Raw genomic sequence first — 21,613 nt, 5'->3', positions numbered from 1 at the left:
CGATGGCTGAGTTTTCAATATGGTGAGGCCTGGCAGATTGACTATGTTGGACCACTGCCACGAACACGCCAAGGCAAGCGCTACATACTCACCATGGTGGAAGCAACTACGGGTTGGCTTGAAACATACCCTGTAAATCATGCCACTGCCCGAAATACCATCTTGGGTCTTGAAAGGCAAATTTTATGGCGGTATGGTACTCCTGAGAGAATTGAATCAGACAACGGGACCCATTTTCGAAACAATCTTATTAACTCCTGGGCAAAGAAACATGGTATTGAGTGGGTGTATCACATCCCTTATTACCCACAAGCATCTGGAAAGGTTGAAAGTTATAATGGACTGCTGAAGACTATGTTGAGAGCATTGGACAATGGGGGATGGAAGCACTGGGATATAAATTTAGCAGAAGCCACTTGGCTAATTAATACCAGAGGATCTGTTAACCGTCCTGGTCCTGCCCAAACAAATCCCCTTCATACTGTGGGAGGAGATAAGGTCCGTGTAGTACACACAGGGAGATGGCTGGGGAAGGCAGTGTGGGTTGCTCCTCCCTTGGGAAAAGGCAAGCCCACTCCTGGGATTGTCTTTGCTCAGGGACCTGGATGTACTTGGTGGGTAATGCGGGAGGATGGGACTACTCAGTGTGTGCCTCAAGGACATTTAACCTTGGGGGGAAAGTAATCTGTCGGATGAGTTGTATGTTGCAGGAAGTGATGGAGGAAGTAGAAACGACGAAGAGTGAACCAGATGCATGCAATGACGACCCAAACCTAGCCGGTGCTGGAGTCCAACAGTCAAGCATAATTCTGTCCTGAACATCTATCTTGACAGATGGCAGCCAAGCCACTGAACATCTGAAGAGTGAAGAGTGAAGAAAGTTTATGGAATGGATAAATGAACATTATGTGAGACCTGGGCATAACGTAAATGGTATGGAATAAGGGGTGGAGACTGTACTGGGTCTGGCTGAACTGGAATTGGTTTTCCCCTACAGCAGCCCTCACGGTGCTGTGTTTTATGTCGGGAGCCGGCAGGGTGTTGGTAGCACCCTGGTGTTGTGGCTACTGCTGAGCAGGGCTTACACAGCACCAAGGCTCTTTCTGATATTTCCCCCAGTGGGACGGGGTGGGCAAGATCTTGGGAGGGGACACAGCCAGGACACTGACCCAAACCGACCAAAGGGATATTCCAGACCATGTGACGTCTGCTCAGTATAAAGCTGGGAGAAAGGAGGAAGGGGGTGGGGTCACCCTTGGTCCTCCAAGGCAATCACTACGCGTATTGGAGCCCTGATCCTGAGAACGCCCGACATCACCTGTCCATGGGAAGTAGAGACTAAATCTGTTTGCTTTTGCTTCCGCGCGCGGACTTTTGCTTTGCCTTGCTTATATTAAAACTGCTTTTGTTTCACCCACAAGGGTTAGTTTATCTTCTTTCCCCTCTTTACCCTATTGAGAAAACAAGGGGAAAAGGGAGGGGGGAAGTGATAGAGCGACTTGGTGGATACCTGGCATTTAGCCAGAGTCAAACCATCACACCTTCATATTCCAGTTTATCCTGCAGAAGATGGCTCTCTTTTTCAGGGCTTTGGCATAGGTGAAGCAATTGGTAGGGCTGAGGTAGTTTTACTGTTCCCAACAGTTATCCCATACAACAGGACAGAATGTGTAAGGGCAGTATGGAAAACAGTTCCACAGAAAAAGACCTGGGCATTGTGTTGGACAAATTGAACACAGGTCAGCAGTGCGTGCGTGTCATGAAAACCACATGCATATTGGGTTGTAATAGGAAGAATGTAGACAGCAGGTTGAGGAAAGTGATTTGTTTTGGTTTTCTATCTTCTGTTGCCATTTGTTAGTCTGCAACTGGAGTACCATGTCCAACTGTGGGCTCCCAGCACAAGAAAGATGTCCACAGAGAGTCTGGTGTGGGCTCACCAAGACGAGTGCTGGTGAAATGATACAAGAGGAGGGACTAAAGTGTCTGGATTTGTTCAGTTTGGAGAAGAGAAGGTTCAAGCGTATTCTTGGTGCTGGTCTATCTTCAGATATGTAATGGGAGGTTATAGAGAAAACCTTTCTTAGAGTTGTGCAGTCAAAGAGCGAGAAGCAACAGGCACAATTTACAAGAGAAATCTGATCAGATATTAGAAGGAAGTAATTTTTCTTGCTGATTCCTAACAACATGATCTAACTTTGAAGTTAGATTCAGTAACAAGCTTGAAAGATGGTTTGGAGCCAAATGACTTCTGGAGGCTACCTTCCAGCCTAAATTATTCTGCTATTCTAACAGTCACCTAGGCCACAAAATGCAGGGATGATTCTTATGGAGTTACCCAGCAAACATTTCCCTATCCAGACAGCATGTCACACTGTGAAGACTTCTCAAGCTCTTTCCTGTCAGTGGCTTCTGTGGTATCAACAGATGGGCTGCATGTTCTCACTACAGTAAATAACAAGCAAAACATTTTTAGTTTTTTAGTGATTCAATGTTTTTCTCCATTATTAATTGTATAGAAATTTCAGACAATATTTATCATAGGTAGGTAAATTTGTAAATGGAGCAATTCCTATAAAAATTAATGCATAGTGTGTTGTATGCCAAGTGCTTTTCAATTTGCAGTGGCGTAGCAGTGAATTCAGCATCTTTCTCACTATGGGAAGCCCTTCTTTTTGCACAGTAAGTATAGCTCATGCTTTTGCTTTTGTTGTTTCTTTATCTGTCTTCTTCCCAAATACAACAGGAGAAGGATACATGGATATGCACAGAAAACATTTATTAGTTGATTGCTTGATAGTAACTTAGTTCAGACTTTCCCTTTCTTGGTGGTGACACTATTTCATCCTGCTTCTCTGGAGTGGGTCTGTCACATGTGCTTTCAGATCAATTGCAGATGGGAATAAATAATCAATTCCTGTCATAATTTATACCAGAATAAATGTTAATCAATTCTTTTAGTATCCCAATGCTAATCAGAGAGACGAGCCCTCACTATAATCCAACATATCAAAGTAGGTTTGAACTTTCTAAACTAAATCAATTTAGAATGACTTTTTAAAAGTAAACAAAATTCTTGAAGTGGTATTTCTCCTTCCTCCACACCTGTCCTTTCAGGAGGGGGAAAAATATTCCCAGCTGTTTTGATTAATTTTCCTTATTCTGCTTTCTCTCTTTTTTTTTTTTCTCCCCCCCTGGGAATGCTGACAGCAGTGACTGAGCATGTCTGTGAGTTGATACAGAGTTTGCAGAACTGATTTAATGGAGGGAAGCAAACTGTGTTTATCAGGAAATACCTGATGGGTGCCCTCAGTAATGCAGATAAATGCACACAGTACTCTTCAGAGTTTTTTTAAAAATTAAGAATCCAAAATGCAGCATCAGACATTTACTGTCTTTATGCACATCCTCACTTTTCTTTTTCTGCCTTATCCATACCTTTGCATAGAATTACCAGGAATCTGAAATACTAGCAATAAAATGAAGACTTGGTTTTTGAAGAGTTGGAAGTCTGCATTCTGCAGGCATTTTCAGTAAGAATTGACCAGTGGGTTCACAAGCTTTTGTCTCTGTTGCCTCGACAATGGCATAAATGCTGGTAGAGGTTTGAACGGGGTGGCAGTGTTGAGGCAGCTGAAGGCAAGGTGTGAGGGCAATAGACAGGTGGGCAGGCAGAGCTCTGACAGTGGGACTGTGTTATGGAGGCTCTCAGATAAACAACCAACCACCAAAAATTAAAAATGTATTGTCAACACAATTAACTAGCCCTCTGCAACTATTCAATTACAGCTTCAAATGTCCATGAAAGCAGAACAGAACAACTTCCTAGAGTTTAATGTCAACCCAAAACACTCTATCACTCATCTAACAAGTGAGAGCTCTCAAGCTCAGGGACCTTCTCAGGGCAGCATCACCTCAAGGAGTTTCCTTGGGCAGTGTCACAACCCAAGGGGAGAGTCCTTGACTACAGCATGCTGCCCCAGGGGACAAGCTCAAAATGTCTCTCGAGGGTACTCCATTTATACCCAGGCCAAATCTGATCTGTGGTCAATAGTAGTTCCTATTAGCTGAAGGCCCCAACTACCAATCAGGAGTTCACTTCAGCAGCCAAGAAGCCCTATTTTTTATTGGGCCAGTGCACCTGCTACAGACTGGTGGGGCTGCACTTTCTGTAACAGAAAGATTAACAGTTTCTGAATCCTGAAATTGCCTGTAAAAGTGGGAACTTGCCTGGGAAAGAGGGGGAGGAGCATTTTTCTTTCTAAACTTGCCAGAGATGAGGATGTGACTGAGCTGTCAATTGACTTTTAACAGCTGAAAATGCCTAATATATCAAGCTGTTGCAGTAGTGACAGTTTCTTCTGTTTGCCTATGCTGTTAGTCTTTCAGTGCTTGGCTTCTCCTTCTTGTGTCTCTTACCATCTAATCTGTAATCTCTTCTAACCTGCGTTTCCTACTGTCTCCCTGCCCTGCATCCCTCTGCCAGTCATCTCTGACATGGTGCATGTGACATGGGCCATGTCAAGCCAGGAGACAAGATGTGACTTGGAAAGCTGTTGAGTGGACAAGGATTTAATTTTATAAATTATTGCTTTAATTTGAATAACTTTGTTTCTTTCACTTGTTCTGTTTTGCCACGGAAAAAGGCTGCAAGGTCTTAGAAACATGGGAGTTTGTTTTATCTCTGCCCAAGAGATGCATGGCTCAGGCTGCCTAGTGCTCTCCTAGCACCGGTGATGAATCAGAAGTAGCACATCGAAGAGGTATAGGGGAGCTTGTTCTCCAGACCTGTTACACAGGGATCATTACCTACTGTAGCATATTTTATGGGTGTATACATTACCATCAACCAGGCACTCAAAAGAGCCAAGTGAGGTTCCTGCAGGATGGCTGATCCCAAACAAACAGTTGCCTGGGAGGTATTCTGGCAATTTTAAGAGTTGTTGAGCTGCATGGAGAGCAAGAGGTACCTGTGGGAGATGCAGGAGGTGCATCACTGTGGTGTCTCCTGCTGCTTTGGAAGGCTGAGAGTTGGTGAACTGGTAGGTTTGGCAGGGACAGCAGGAGACAAAGATGTTCCCTTCCCCAAGCATGCAGTTTGAGAGAGAAAAAAAAAAAAAAGGAGTCAACATGTAATGGAATTAGTTATATCTTTAACATAGTCAGCATGAATTTATTTTTTTTTAAAAAAAGCAAGAATTAAAATAGAGGTACTAAAGCCAGTGTTTACTGTTGAAATGCTGGAGTTTCAACCCCAAGCCCCAAATTAAGGTTGACATATGGGTGATTCCCACAGCGCTTCACAAAGGGGGGGTGAGTTTGCCTTTAAGCTTCCCTCCAGGGTGTGGCCCTTGCAGGGAGAGCCATTGGGTAAATGAGCCCCAGGTGTCCCACATTAAGTAAACAAAGGTCAGGTGTCCCACTTGGGGATAAAAGCTGGGACCACTTGCAGGCAGGGGCAGTGTCTGTCTGTGAGGTGGATGCTCTGTGCAGAGTTCCCTGTTGGGCATCTTGGGAAAAAGGCCACTTACAAGTGGGCCCAAGAGCGTGGCATAGTTATGTCACTGGATATGATCAAAACAATAATTGCCCAGTGCCCTGTGTGCCAGCATACTCATAAGCGCCTGGTACCAAATATTGTAAAAGGAGAATTGGGAAGAGGGAAATTGCCAGGACAAATCTGGCAGATGGGTTATATGAGCCCTTTACCCCAGGACTGAGGGTGCAAATACATCTGCACTGCAGTTGACACATATTCAGGATACTTGATTGCTTATCCCTGCAGAAAAGCCATGCACCGTAGTACAACCTCTACCATAGATATAATGATCCTATACTACGGCATCCCCTTAAAAATACAAACTGATAATGGGTCCCATTTCTGAAATAAATTTGTACGGCAATATGCAGAGCAGCATAACATTCAGTGGATCTTCCATATCCCATACTATCCATAGGCTGCAGGATTAATTGAACGAATGAGTGGGCTTTTAAAGGAGCAGTTAAAAAAGCTGGGAAATGGAAACCTATCCCGATGGAGATCTAACCTCACAGATGCTCTCCACACCCTCAACAATAGACCCATCGGGGAGATGGAGACACCCTTGATGTGTATGACTATGCCCAAGCTGCAAATAAAGCCTCTAATGGTAACTGAAACTTTAACCTATTGGGAATTGGTTCCAGGTGCAATGGCCCCCTACCGGGCCACGCCAGAGGCTGCTGGGCTAGACCTTTATGCATCAGAACTGGTAAAGATAAATCGAGGCCAGACAAAGGTTATTAACACCGGGATAGGAATCCAAATTCCCCCAAGACACTTTGGCTTAATAACTGCTCACTCCAACATAGCCCTAAAATGTGTTCATGTAATGGGAGGAGTGATTGATGCAGGCTACCAGGGAGAGATCAAAGTAATCCTGCTGAATAAAGGTGAACAATATTTAGTTATTCAACCCAATGATAGAGTAGCACAGCTATTAACATTACCAATTTTGAAAACAACGGTGAGGAAGGGGGACCCACCCCCAGTCACTACTGTTCGTGGAGACAAAGGATTTGGATCCACCAACTTTAGTAATGGGGCAAAAGTATGGGTCCAAGGGCTGAGTGCCCCCCCTGAGCCAGCTGAATTAATAGCTGTAGGAAAAGATAACACCATCCTGATCATGAAACCTGGACAGAAAAAATGGGAACATGTCCCTGCAAATAAATGTTATTTGCAGGAATAACGATGGTCTAAAGTTTTGTCTAGATCTTGTGTGGCACCGCCGGGAATGTGCAATCACTCCTGTGACAAATGTATTCGACCCGAATGGGCAGCGTGTGGACTAGAATACAAGTTGACGCTGAACTGTGCTGAGAAGATGACATCAGCTTCAGATCTACGGTCACACTGACCTTCCAGTGACAAAGACCACAACAGTGAAGAATATGAAGAAACAGCTGAGATGACTGTGGCAGTGTCTCTAGCCAAATACAAGATAAAGTTGTCACACTTAGAGATCATGTGCAGTCTGTGGTCCAACCATATGTCAAAGGGCTGAGTGAAATACTGGGGTTTCAACCCCAAGCCCCAAATTAAGGTTGACATATGGGTGATTCCCACAGCCCTTCACCAAGGGGTGATGAGTTTGCCTTTAGGCTTCCCTCCAGGGTGTGGCTGGCCTTGCAGGGAGAGCCATTGGGTAAATGAGCCCCAGGTGTCCCAAATTAAGTAAACAAAGGTCAGGTGTCCCACTTGGGGATAAAAGCTGGGACCACTTGCAGGCAGGGGCAGTGTCTGTCTGTGAGGTGGATGTTCTGTGCAGAGTTCCCTGTTGGGGAAGGACCTCCTGACTCCCTGGGACTGGGCTCCAGTCATGTCTGGCTTTTGTAAATGTGGGCTGTGCAGAGATTCAGTATGTGGCTTCCTTGGTCTTATGTGTTTGGTTTGTTGACTTGGTTGTCTCCTGTCCTGTCTATGGGAGACTGTATTTCTCCAGTTATTCCACCCATTGTTGGTTGTGTGGTGTTGTTGTTGGGGTCAGTGGGGTTGATGTTGATTATGTATAATCTGACTTGTTTGTACCCCCAGCGCTCAGCCATGTACTGACCCTTTTGTATCAAATACAATTTGGTTATTGGTTTATCTTTATGCTGGCTGTGTCCTTTATGCTAGGCCTGATAATTGGCAAAACAACTGTGGACTTAAAAGGTCTGTGAAGTTTCTGTAGAATCTTCTAAAATGATTGTATTGCAAGTAAGGAACAAAATCTAGCAATATCACTTAGAAAAACTGCATCCTAAGCTAAACTATTTAAATGTGTGCATAGGCAGATGTAACTGGAAAATCTGTTTGTTCTGTGAACATAAAACCTTTGTGTCAGTACACCACCATCTGTCTTTAATGTACTTGTCTGCTTCAGTTTCCATTAAAATTGCCAGGGAGCAGCAAGAACTGGCTGATTTGCAAAGAATGGTGAGCTGAGAGTGACTCTCACCCATGGGGCATAGTCCCAAGGATCTGGGTGCTGGTGACAGGCTTCATTGACAGCCCCAGGCCAGAGAAGTGATGACCCAGGTCCAGGGCGCATCCGGGAGGGAGGGCCAGAGGCAGACTGGCATGGCTGTGGCGTTGCTAAGGCAGGGGCTAATGGCCCCAGGCTGAGCTGAAATGGAATTCTGGGCCATGGGCAGGGTTGGGGGAGGCTGGACAGGGACAGCAAGACCTATCTATTGATGCACAGCAGAGTCCTGACAAAAACAAGCAACAATACTTAGTACTGATGTTTTCTAAATCTTATTATTGTCAGTGTTTTAGTCAGTTTATACTGTTGTGATATCAGGGTACTTCAGATGGGTAAGCCAATTCCACCTTTCCCTTTCAACTGCTGTGCACAACCTTTTCTCTTTGGAAGTTCTTCAGCCATCAGTCTCAATACACCTTTAAAAAACTTGCTTTGCATTCTTACTGTTTCCATATTTTCTCCTAAACATTTGTCATGTTAATTTCCCCCCTCCCAGAACTCTGATTAGTTACATGAACAGAAGTGACTTTGGTATTAATGATGCCATTATATACTACACTGAGTCCATTAATAAATTAATAATGCTGTGTGTTGTTTGTTTATAAATGAGGCTCACCGAGGGCTGTTTCAAATGAAGAATATCACTGATTGCTTGTAATTTAATCTTGTGAGTTTTTATGCATGTGAGGCAAAGTCAATTAGCCCTAACTGAGACATTTTTAACGTGCAACTAGATTTCAAGTTTAATGCAAATAATTCAGTTAAAAAGAGCAACCTGGAAAAACAGTAAAAAAATATTACCGAGTTCTTTAGTTTTGAAAGCCATTTTTAATAGTTATTTTTGTTCTGAAATGTGGCTGTCCTTACGTTGTCGTCTTGTGTGTCTGAAGAGAATATTTTATTTTTTGTATGTATTTCTAAATTTGAAATGTATTTGGATTTTGTTGACCTGTTCTAGCACCAAAATCTGGAATTCTCCTGTAATACAAGATAAAATGTCGTTAGGCAGCACAATTTATCAACAAAAGCCTGTAAACTGCAAAGTTGTGCAAGCCTTTATTTTCTTCTTTCTTTGTCAGCTTTTTGCATTGTTGATTGATTTGCTGTAGTGCTGCTGTCAGTAGTTTACCAATAGTCTAGTAGAATCTCATGACTGGCATTTTGCCTTTTTAAAACCATCTCATTGCTACAGTAATGAATTTGAACCTCTAAATCAGCCATCATAGCTGTTAGCCTCCTTTTATTATTATTAATGTGCTCTTGGGAAAGGAATATTGAACAATAATTAGGAGCAAGTGAAGTACTGGAATAAGCTTGAAAAGGTCAGTCTCTAGGCAAGAGGCCTTTTGTATGTTATCTTTGTTTTTATATTCTAATTATTAATATAGTAACATGCATGAATTTATATTTTCAAAGGAGTATAAAATGCTGCTGTAGATCATACTCTTAAAAAAAATAGGTAATTATTTGCAAACCACACCTCAGCAGTATGGTTGATACTCAGTTTAATTATTATCCACATTTTGTTACGTGCTTTTTGCTAAAGATATTAAAAACATTATAATATTTTCACATAATTATAGAAAAACTGTGATACTTGTATTCTATAAATTCTGTTTTAAAAATGTAGATTAAATGCATTTTTGTTTTATGTCTAAGGAGATTTAGGTAAAGAAAGTGATGACAGAATTTGAGGGGAACTTTGGAAAAGTTGATACTTCATAGCAAGCAATTTCAATATGTGCAAGAAATACTTCTGGAGGAAGACCCATTTAAGCACTGGATGATATTGTGGGGTATCGGATGTTTTTACAGTATTTTTTTAATCTTGTACCAGTATGTGAATTGATCAAGGACCAGGAAAGCTGATACAAAGCTGTAGGAATGTTAAGTGATCGTGTAAGATTTTTCACTCTTTAGTTCTGGGTGATAATAATGTAATGAACTCGCTTTGGTATAAAAGCATTTGGTGGTTTACTGCTCTGTTTATCTAATAGTCATTCTTTAACATGTTCTTCTACTGACAGCTTGTAAGCTAGATGATCAGACAGTATAAGATACTTTCAAATTTTTTGCTGCTAAATCTTAAAGGTAGATTTTCCTTCTAGTAGCAGTCTGCATAAGCATGTGTTATGCATGCTTTAGATACTACTACTAGTATATTTGTAAGGTAATTTAGAGGCTGCATGTTCCTCACGCATTCAACCCTGGATGTCACTACTGATTTCTGTGCATATGTAAAAAAAATAAGTATAGAAGATGTATCTGGATTAGGCTTTTAAAGTCTAATTATCCCATAAAGGAATTTGTAATTAAGTGGATTTTGCAAAATTATGGGAGGGGGAAAAAGGTTCCATAGAGGAAGTTCTATAAGTTGAGAAGGCGTCAGTGAAAAGTAATTGTTAACAGAGCAGTTTTCATTGAAATTCTTAGCTTTTTGTCAGTGTTTAAATATTGAAGACCAGCCCAGAGAACATATTTAGCAATGTGAAGTAGAAGGCAAAGAACAGTTACTTTGTGGCTTTTTTTTTTCAGAAAGAAATACTAAAAACCTCAACAATATTAATTATAAAAATTTAGATTCCTGTCTCTTTCTGTCCCTGTATCTCTAAGTTGCATACATGTATTTACATTATCCAGGTAACAGCTGGTAGCACTTCTTGTTAGAAGATGGCAGCAAATACTGTTTATTAGCACTGTTTAGGACTGAATAAATGCTTTCTGCTAGAATGTGACAGCTAGAAAATATCATATATTTACTGAGCTGAAGATGTGAAGCCAGTATTCTTCATTAATCATTTAACAGCAAATATAAATGAAAGCATATCAAGTATTATTTAAAGTAGTGTGTGTTCTACATCTAATTTATGAATCATAAGTAGATGCTAATGAGATTTCAGAAGGGTCATCCCTTTTTATTAAACTCTCTGTACTCTTTAGTATCATTTTGCCAAAAAGCCCAAGAAGTCTCATCTGCCAAAACTTTTAATTCAGCAGTTTTTCTTTTCCAGCATCTAGCAACATCACCTTGGGGAATCTGAGATGATTTTGTAAACTGAAACAGTAAGTCTATAGGAGGTATTTTTTCTTTAGGAGCCTAACTGAGGGAGTTGCAGGAAAAAAAGTAAAATCTCTTGAACAGTAACATTTTGGGAGGTCACTTTATAGTGATCTCAGTTTATATCTCCCTCCAGAAAGTAGTTTGTAGTAAAAATATTTCTTCCAGAACAACCTATTTCTCTTGGCTACATTGCTCTTTTTTTGTTTTCTTTCCCATGGGTGAGATGGAGAGAAGAAATTGTGGTGAAGAGAATTAACAGCAGTATGTATTTTCATAAACTAGAGTTCAGAGATGACATAGAGAAAAGTGTGAACTGGTTTCTAGCTCAATACCTCTATTGGGAATAAACCCTCTGAATTTTCTTTGATGGATATAAATTATTTCAGGACTGTGTCCATATAAGCAGCAGAAGAAAATATTTAGGATTAGTTCAGAATAAAACTTTCACCAGACTGTTGGGTTTATCTTAATCCCCTATATGTGATTTGTGTTTAAGGATAATACTTAAGTGTATCTGAACTTCTGTGTTGTTCAGCAGTGCTTACTTCTGTGAAACTTTTTCAGGCAGGTGTGTTGCAGAACCTTCCCACTCAAGCTTTCTACTTTAGTACAGTTACTGACCATAATTGTTTTAAAAGTTAAAGGCCATATTTAGCCTTCATTGATGTCAGTAGGATCAGATCTAAAATGAGTTTCATATAATGTATATTACATGGAATAGGCAAGGTTACCTGAATTTAAAAGTTTTCTATTGTCATGAATTTGGGGGAGTTATGCTGCTTAGAAGTGTTGTGTGGGAATCAACCATGTTATCCTAAGTGATGCACTGCGATCTTACTTGTATGTTAGTTACTTCAATAGTAAGCTGAAATGGCTCATAAGAGGTGCAATAGTTGGGCCTTTAAAAATTACCTCTGTTCTATCCAGAAACTTTTTAAGTCTTTAAGTTCATTCAGATGGGAAATGGAAGTCTATTTTTTAGTGATATATACTTTGCAGACACAGAAGATCAGAAGATATGAGAGCATGTAGCATCTGGGATATGCATGTTTAGAAAAGCTGAGATTAACAAAATTTTTCATTTGCAGTTTTCACTGCCAGTTCTAGACTATACCAGACCTGTTGGTTTGGGGTTTTTTTCACTGAGGCCTCTTGTCTCTGGGATACTTGTAGTTCAAATTTGTCTACGAATTTGGATTCATGAGTGGCAAATACAATATCTGCCGAATTCCTTAAGACTGAATCAGTAGCTTTGAGCAGCACATATGATGTTCTATTAGATGCTTGGTGATTAAAAGTGATTAAAAAAACCCAAACCAAACAGATAAACTCTCAACCAAACAGAAAACCTCCAAAACCCAACCAAGCTTTTTTGACTACAAAGAGGCTTGTTTACACAACCCATTTCCTCTCTGGCTGTGATGTTTGCTGGGTTTTTTTCTACAAGGCTGGCTGCAGGTGGGGTGAGAGAAACTGCATGTCTGGCAGAAGTTTCTAATGCCAGACTCCCTTAGCTCAGGCATAAGCCCAGCTGGTATTCAGACTGAGGGGGATTTTAACTGTCTGCTAGTGGTGTATGTTTGTCTGCTTGTTTGTTTGTGATGGTTTGTTTCTTGATGGAGGTACCAATTGAGGTGGCCCAAGCATGAGAACCTCAAGTCTTGTGAGTAGCTTCTTATTTTGTCATCCAAGGCAGGCTGTATTTAGTTTGTGAGTAGGACTACATGAAGCATTGCTGTCTTGTTTTCCCCAATTCAGTCTTGTTTGAATTGAGTTAGAAAGGAGGCTCCCCCACAAAGAGAGGAACAAGTCTGTTTGTTTAGTAAAAATAAAGGTGTTGAATGTAGTGCATATGCAATACATTTTCATCCTGCATACCAACCATAGGATATTTCAGGTTTTCAAAAGTGTTTGAATTATGAAAATATCTTTCAAGTTCGAAGATATTTAAATGTCTTTTTAAAACCCTTCTGTTTTCTGTACCTTGACATCCTAATTTGTCCTGCATTCTTTATCATGCATTCCTCCTTCCTTCAGCAGAAAAGGTACTCACAGTGTGTCTAGTCAAATGTCAGGAGGTGATACACCACTGAAAATGTGTGATGGAGATCTTTTACTAAAGGTCTATTGAAAAATACTTGGAGCAGTGGCAGGGGGGAAGAAGCAGTTTTGACTCATCCTCCCTGTTTTTTCTCGACCCACAGCTTTGAGTTCAGAGAAATTCTGCCAAAACTGAGAAATGGCACATAGCGCCACAAAAATTGATGGTTCCCACTTTGCTGAAATATGCTCCTGATGTGAAAAGAATTTGAAGGCAGTTACTTATGGGCAGACTGGGGGTGGCAGCAGGGTGAGCCCAGAGCCCAGGTCATCAGGCAGATTCATGGTCACAGGGATGGGCCAAGAAAGAGTCACCTTTGTGTCACCTTGTTCTCAACTGAAATGTCAGGTGTCTTTCTGAAGAGAGCCCTCCCTTCCCTCTCCAGCTTGGCTCTGCATGGGCACTGACACTTGACAAGCGGCTTTCGAAACTGCTTCTCTGCTGCTCAGATTCTCATCTGTGTATTTAAATACCTGATTTTAAACATCTACATTTAAAATATGACACTCAAAATAAAATTCACGTGAAAGGCATGATGTTTGGGACAGTACCACAGTAATCCTTTCCTAGCTGTTAATTCTAGGAGGCATAAAGAGTGCATGCCTGCAGCAGGTTTATGAGGACAGGAAACTCACAAAAGATGTATCTTAGAAATTTGCCAACCACCAAATCTTCTAGGCTCTTAGAAAATAGAAAAAAGCTGTATCTAATAAAAACAAGAGCCCACCATTCTTCCCCTAAGTGTTCAAGGCCAGGTTGGATGGAGTTTTGAGCAACCTGGTCTAGTGGAAGCTGTCCCTGCCCATGGTTGGAACTATATGATCTTTAAGGTGCCTTCCAATTGAAACCATTCTGTGGTTCTATGATTCCTACTTGGCTTTTCTGTTTAATTTACAATACATTATAAAAAGGGCCGGTCTGTAGCTCAGTACTACCATCATTTTCCTCATGGTTGCTTCATTTTGAGCCCATCTCAGTCAGTGCAGGTAAAAAGAAATATGTTCTTTCTGAAGCTTGTGGGAATATCTCCTTCTCTTTTTCTCTTCACCAGTTCTGGCAAAGTGAACTTGGTAGATTTTCCCAAGGAATTAAAGTCACTGAGACCTGTGGAGTTTACTCTGGAAGCACTTCAGAATGTTTTCCCTCTTTTCTTTCTCTAACAAGAAAAATGCCGGTTTTTTTTTGTTGTTGTTCGTGGACACTAAGGACCAAAGGGAGCCTTTTGTTAAAATAGGAGATTTTCCTGATGTTTTCAATCAGATTATTTTTTTCTTTCCCTGCTACTTACTGTGACCTTGGCTGACTGCACCTACTCATACCCCTAGCTAAAAAATTACCATTTTATACTTTTGCTGTAATGTGTTTACAGTCTTTGGAGTATTTTGGACTCCTTCAGACTTCAAATAAAATATTTATTTAAATATAGCATTCACTATTATCTTGCATTCCTGGTAGTATTACCAGATAAATCTAGCATTGTTTTGTCCTCTGCAAGTTTAGATTTTATAAATATTACATATTACCGTACACTAGGAATTTCTGTTGTATTTGCAGGTGGTTCTTGCTTTGTACCTATCTCAAATTGCTTTAGCATAAATAATAGAAATATTGACTTGTCCTCTCATTTCCTGGTCTTTTGACATTTAGTACCAATTATACCACTGAATTTTCTTCATTTTTTCCTATTGACTTAAATTAATTTGTCTTTATGCTGGGGCTGTTGGGGAGCGGCAAAGTCTGGCTGCTCCACTGGTGAAGGTGGGCTGGCAACCTAGTGTGATAACAAGGCAAGTGGGGAGCAGTGACCTCCCCAACAAGGAGCCCATGTGCTGAGCAGTGAGTCAGGGTCAGGATTAGGTCTGGAGTCAGTGGTCAGGGACAGACACTGTCCAGTGATCACCCAGCAAGACCACTGGGAGCCAGGGCATGTCTGAAGCCAAGCCAGCAGGTCTGGGCAAGGGTGAAAACCAGGGTGGTGGGAGAGCAGGCACAGACACTACTGCAGCCCAGCTACAGTGTGGCAGAGAGGGGAACCAGTAGTAAAGTCCCAGGCAAAAAGCGGCTCCCAACGGAAGGGTGGGGAAGGAGCTCTCTTGTAGTTTTCTTCATAAGGACTCTTCTCAGCAACAGAGTTGGACTTGGACTCAGCCTACTAAACTGGATTTAGCTAGTTTAAAGCCCACAAGAAGTATGTTGTCAGGGCCCTGACAGTGGCACATGTTTAATTCCTTCTCATAAGGGTGACTTCCTAGTCACAGGATCACAGAAGGGCTGAGGTAGGAAGGGATCTCTGGATGTCGTCTGGTCCAACTCCCCTGCTCAAGCAGGGCCACCTAGAAGAGGCTGCCCAGGACCATGTCCAGATGGCTTTTGAGTGGCTCCAAGGATGGAGATACAATGCAATTAAAAGCTGAACTGGATCCTGATTCATTGGCACCCAAGTGCTAATTAGCCGACTTCAGCTACCAGACTGCATCCATGTAGTTTTCTGTATTCAGTACAGGCCAATAGTCCCCAGCCTCCCCTAACCACATCTGGAAATGCTGAGCAAGAAGCGTAGTAGACAACACTGTATTTTCTCTCTCTCTCAACCAAATTATTTTTTTAGTTTCCTATCCCTCTTTTAGTGTTGGGGCTCAAACAGATAGTATCTGAGTGACTTCCACCTCCCATCCTCTGTTAGGGACCACTGATGTGAGATTTTGTGTGCAATGATGAGCTGTCTGTGCATCTAATTTCTTCATTGCTGAGCTTGGAAGTCCATGTGAGCAAGAAAAATATTAAATGTCAACTTTATAGTATGATACTAACCTTGTGTGTTGAATAAGCTTCTTAATTCTTAGGAGACTTAATAGTTACTGCACGTTCAGCTGCATGTTTCAGGGTGGTTTTAGTTTTGCTTTATAGAAACTGAAAATAAATATTTGTTAGAACAGATCCTGTTTGATCTGCGTCATGTTTTTTCTTACTGTGTGCAGTCTGTTCTTCATGCTGAGTTTTATTTCTGCTTACTGTCCCTCTCATTCCACACATCTTGTAACCCATATACTTTCTTTGAATAGAGTGGTTGAAGACATGTTAGATTTACCTTCTTAATTGAATGGAATGGGTTTTTATGTCACTGTCAAGCTTGATGTTTAGTCTACTTCCATTATCAAATTACCTTTTTCTTAAAGACTTCAGTAAGTGACAGAAGGCAAATACCAAAATAAAGCCACTGACTGTGATTCTAGGCACTGACTTGAGCATGTTTCTTTATTCTCTTCCTTTTCAGCCTTCACCCAGTCTTATGTATGGAATTAGTTGACTTAAAAATAATTATAACAAGAGTTAGAAGGAGAAAGGGAATGTGCATACATTTTTGGGAGGAAGATTTTAAATATACTTAGGTTTTCTTTTTATCTTTTTACTTTTAATCAGGAAATGTGTAAATAAATTAAGGCAGTGAGTCACCAGAAGTCCTAAAGAAACAAACTAGAAGTGCATGCTAGATGCTAGAAAATCAGGCTAATTCAGAATTTTCTGTGTTAAAAAGTTATCTTGAAATTTGTGGAGGAGAAGCCTTGATAGATCTGTGCTGTAAGATTGTAGAGGTATTGGGGTATTGGGCTGGGAGTTTAGCTGCTATGGAATCTATGTGCCATTTCTTGTCCTATACTGTAGTATTTAACATTCATAATTCTAGGCATAACATATATACCAGTTCTACTTAACAAATGTGGCAGTTAGGTTCATATCTTCCACAGTTGTGATAAGGTATTTTAATATTTATCATATCAACAGACTCAGATTTCTTTAAAAAATAATTATTATATCTCTTATAAAGCTAACCTAAGGTGGGTGAGAATTGGCTTTTTTGTTTTACCAGGTGTTCGTGTCCAGAGGAAGCCTGATATACCATGCTCTATTTCCCCCACCCCCTTCTTTTTATTTCCACCTTCAAGATAGATAAGGAATAGTGACATGGCAAGGCACTAAAAGCCTAGAAATTGAGAATTGGGAGAATTAGGGCACCTTATACTGCTTTTCTTAACTCCAGTGCCTGAATGAATGTGAAGAAGATTGTGGTTTGTTTAAAAGCTTAAACCCACCTGCTCCTTCCATTAATGTATAGCTTGCAGTCTGAAAACCTTAAAATTGAGATTATAAATGTTTTTTACCAAAAAAAAAAAAAAAGACAACAAACTTTAGTGACTTTTCCTAAAGAAAACACTTTGGGCACAAGTCTAAGTTAAGAAAGCAAGCCAAAAATCTGAAGTCCTCATTTAGGAAATGTTTTCTAGATAAAGAATTGATACTCATTTAAACAAAACCATGATTTCTTTGGAGACAAGTTTGCTTTGGCAAGCCACTTCTGTGCTGTGACAGTGAACTTAAAAATAAAATGCTTCTCAGATGGCGTTCATATAAATATCTGGCAATGATTTATGAATCTATTGTGGTGTTAGTTGTTAGTTAACCAAAAACTAGTACTTGTCTAGCAGTGAAAGAATTTGCATTGGTGGTCATTAATGCTAGTATAAATTTAAAATAGAAGAATATTTGAATGGTCTTATTCCACACTGTTAAATGCAATCCTGATATCTTGATTGTTTGTTTAATTATGCTTAAATTAAATTCAAAACAGCCAGCTGATCTTAGCAGCTGGTAAATATTTACTTCTCATTTGCCAAATTCCTTAGAGCACAAATTTTTGATTTTTCTTTATCCTAATATTTGATGGTTAATAACTAATTCTTCAAAAATTGCACTGTAGGAAGTAGGGAGGTGGTGGGAAGCCAAGACATTTTTGATACTGTTTTTGCATATGAAAATTGTATGCAGACATTTTGGGAACATTGAAGAGCTGGATTCTGAATATGTTGAACATAAAATATGTCTCTTGCAAATGCACCAGGACTTGAGCGAACAGATGGCTATTATTAGTGTTATTAATGGGCTGTACCTGTGCCCCTGTTTGTTATAACTGTTTAGGACAGCTTCATCCAAAAGGCTCAGTATTTAAGAAGAAATAGGAATATTGGGAGAGGTGTGCAAGTTGGATTTGTGTACTGAAGCAGTAAGCTTGATACTACAGTGAAAGCCACCTGACGTTTGCTTTAGAAAGTGCAGAGGAAAGATACTTTTTGGACCATACATCATCCGTTGGGTATGTGATTATAACTGTTCTAGGGAAGTATGACGGACTGTCATTAACCAGTAAAACGTATTAGCTGTTCAGAAAGCGATGAAGAGTATGTTTTGGGCTGTTGTACCGCACAACTCCAGATACATGTATCCTATGAAGAAGTATGTTTGAGAGGTATGTGGCCTAGACTAAACAATTTTAGAAGAGAATGTAATTGATTGTTAAAGACCACTAAACCATAAAACTAAGCATATGCCAGTTCTTTTCTCGCTCTCTTTTTTTTTTTTTTTTCCCACAGAATAAAATCAATGTACGTAATTTAAGGGACAGAAAAATTTTCTTCAAGCAGCTTGTAGTCTGCTTGGCTCCTGAGCAGAAAAATGTTTCATGAACTTGAAATCTAAAACCATCTAAAAAATAACTTGAAGTAGTTGTTATTACCACGTCTATTTTGTACTGTCCCTTTTATTGTTTATTGCATTTTTTTTCTGCATGTTTTTTCCTCCCAGTTATTTTCTGAGTTGGGGACAGCTTTGGAACTTCTTTAGGTGTGTTTCATGAAAAAAATCTGCTTATTTATAGTCAAGTTACCAGTTATATGAAGTGTACAAACTGAAAAGTCTAGATAATTATCTGAAAAGTCTTAACAGTGTAGCTCCTTTTACCTACATTATTATTAGATTCTGATTTTAACACTGTTAGTTGGCAATATAAAAACACCTAACCTCCTTAACAAAGGCATTATGAACTTGACAGTGTTTCTTGAAATTCAAGAGTGCATATTTAAGTGGGATAGATAATTTGGTTTCTTATTAATACCAGTTGGAGTTATGCTTTTAAAGAGAAAGGTAAACGGTTCTCAGGCTTTACAGTATAATAAATAATGGAGAGATGGGACAACTGATCTCTTTCCCGTGGTATTTTCCTCAGTATATTTTGAATTATTCATGAACTCTTACATAGTAATGACTGAGCCCAACCCTCTGTCTTACAGATTTTTTTGGTTTATGTTACAACATGCATCTCCTTTCATAACAAGATTATTTACTTTTGCCACAGCTCACTTAATTCTGGATGAATCTAGTCTATTTGCGAACTCAGAAGAATGGTCATGGGGAGATGAAGGGTCACTGCCTTGGCTTAATGGCTTAATATTTCATAAAAGAGTGAATTGCATTGTGCCTCTGGGAACGTAACATTTCAGATCATGGCTCTAAAAACACAGTTCTACAAAAAACTTTCACCGAAGCACTCATTCAGAGACTTTGGTTTTTGTTGTTGTTGTTTGTTTTTTTTTTTTTTTTCCTTTTCCCTTTTGCTGTTTCTTTCATAATCGTATGTTAATGCTGATTCTGCTCTCCAGACTGGCATTTGGGTATGGGTTGTAACACTAGTAAATTGCCACATATATGAAAATTGCCCATTTGCCACCAATACTGTATCAGAGAGGCAGTGGGAGGTCCTCGCTTCCTTTCATATGTGCTCTAAAGTTAATGCTTTTATTAGCAGGGAACTGTAAAGAGGAGTATCAGTTTTTATTCCCAGACTACCTTGCTGTAAGCTTTGTTGTCAAGTTTTGCAGTGCTTTTTGGCACAGAGTCTCAATATTCAGTGATAACCGATTAATTAACCTCTGTTTAAAAACAAGTTTTGGAGTCAGGATACCATATTTCGTGGCCTGTCTGAAATAATGTTGCTTGTAAACATAATGTTTTCATAAATACATATGCAAAATGTCAGCAGGAAAAAACAGGTGTGTTGACTTGCCTGAAGTAAAGCACCTTTTGCTTAAGAAGTTCAGGTTGTGCACTGAATTTTTGATGTAGTAGCTAGACAATACCCATGAGTTTATTTTTATAACTCTTTTATTCTTTTGTATGTCTTTCTGAGAAAAAAAATTCTTTGAAGTGATCATTTACCAATGTTATACTTTAAAAAATGTCTACAAAAAAACCCCTCAAACTTCCAGTGATGTAGATGAGTAATGTAAATTGCCTCAAGTTCTTATATAACTTGAGTGATTTTACTGCTTCAGACAAGGAGTAACAAATCAGAGGTCAACCTAAAGCACTTAATCTACATAAAAACTGTGATTTAGCAGTGGCTAATGAAAATAATTCATATTATGAATCTGCTATGAAACGTGTGTTTATTAGACAGGAAATACATAATTATGTTTGCTCATTAGATTTCAGGTAGCAGAAAGACTATGGTGCTAAGGATGAGAAGTTCAGTTATTATATACTGTCCTCAGTGTCATCTTCTGACATAGTTTTCAGAGTTTTCATTTTAAACTGATAAAACTGTTATGTACTTACTATGTACACCATTGAGAGATTAGTAACAGAATTTAGCAGTACCTAGCTAATGGAGGAAAAAGGGACTTGCACTTAAATACTGTTATGGCAAGTCAGGAAATCGGAGATCAGAAGGGGAGAAGTCATGATTAGAAATGGTGGAATGATACTGCAGATAAAAGCAACATACTAAAATAGAAATTTTCTAAAGATCCGGCCTGAAAAAGAAGAAACAGTAATGTAGGATAGAAAGGAAATAACAGAAAAAAATGAAAAAATGGAAAAGTTCAGAGAGTTTTGCATTAATCCAGGGCAAAGTGAAAATTTAGATTAATAAATTTGTTTCCTTACATTTTTAAACCTTCCACATAAACTTTGAATGAAGATTAATACTAATTTGTAATTAAATAATAATGAATTTGAGCATCATCACTTTTAAGTGCTTTGCATATGTGTGTGTCTTTCAAGCAGAAGTTTTCTGAGTACATATGAGAGGGTACTTCTGCAAACAATAGTAAAGTTTATTGCTATTCTATTGCTAGAATTATGATAAATTATTGCTAATGTGGCACCCAGAAGTCTCTGAATATTACTAATATAGAAAGAACACTGTAACTAATACAGCAGATTTTGTTTAATATTGTGGAGGGTAAGAGTATAGAGATAATGAAAATCCTTGCTTAAATCTTAAAATGTTAGACAATCTGTAATCTGAAAAAACTGACATGCAACGAGAAGATGTGCTAAGAGAGAAATATCTTTTATCCTCTTGAGGTTATTGAAAGAGTAATAAACAGGGATTTACTATGCATAGTACCTTTCACAGACCTCCAGTGCTGTGCAGAATGGCTGTTGCTGTACTGTTAATACAGAAAAGATAAGGAAAACAGCAGTTGTACTTGGATGTTGAAGTACATGTTTATGTCAAGTCAGGGTCCCTTGTAATATCTGGGCAAATGCACTGCCTAATTACGATGTTATCCAACAAAAATGTCAAAGCGGGTAAATACAAGGTTT

The sequence above is a fragment of the Athene cunicularia genome (assembly GCF_003259725.1).
Source record: "Athene cunicularia isolate RWA chromosome 1 unlocalized genomic scaffold, athCun1 chr1_part2, whole genome shotgun sequence".
Lineage (NCBI taxonomy): Eukaryota > Metazoa > Chordata > Aves > Strigiformes > Strigidae > Athene > Athene cunicularia.
The sequence above is the reverse complement of the archived record's forward strand: the minus strand, read 5'-3'. Positions refer to the sequence as shown.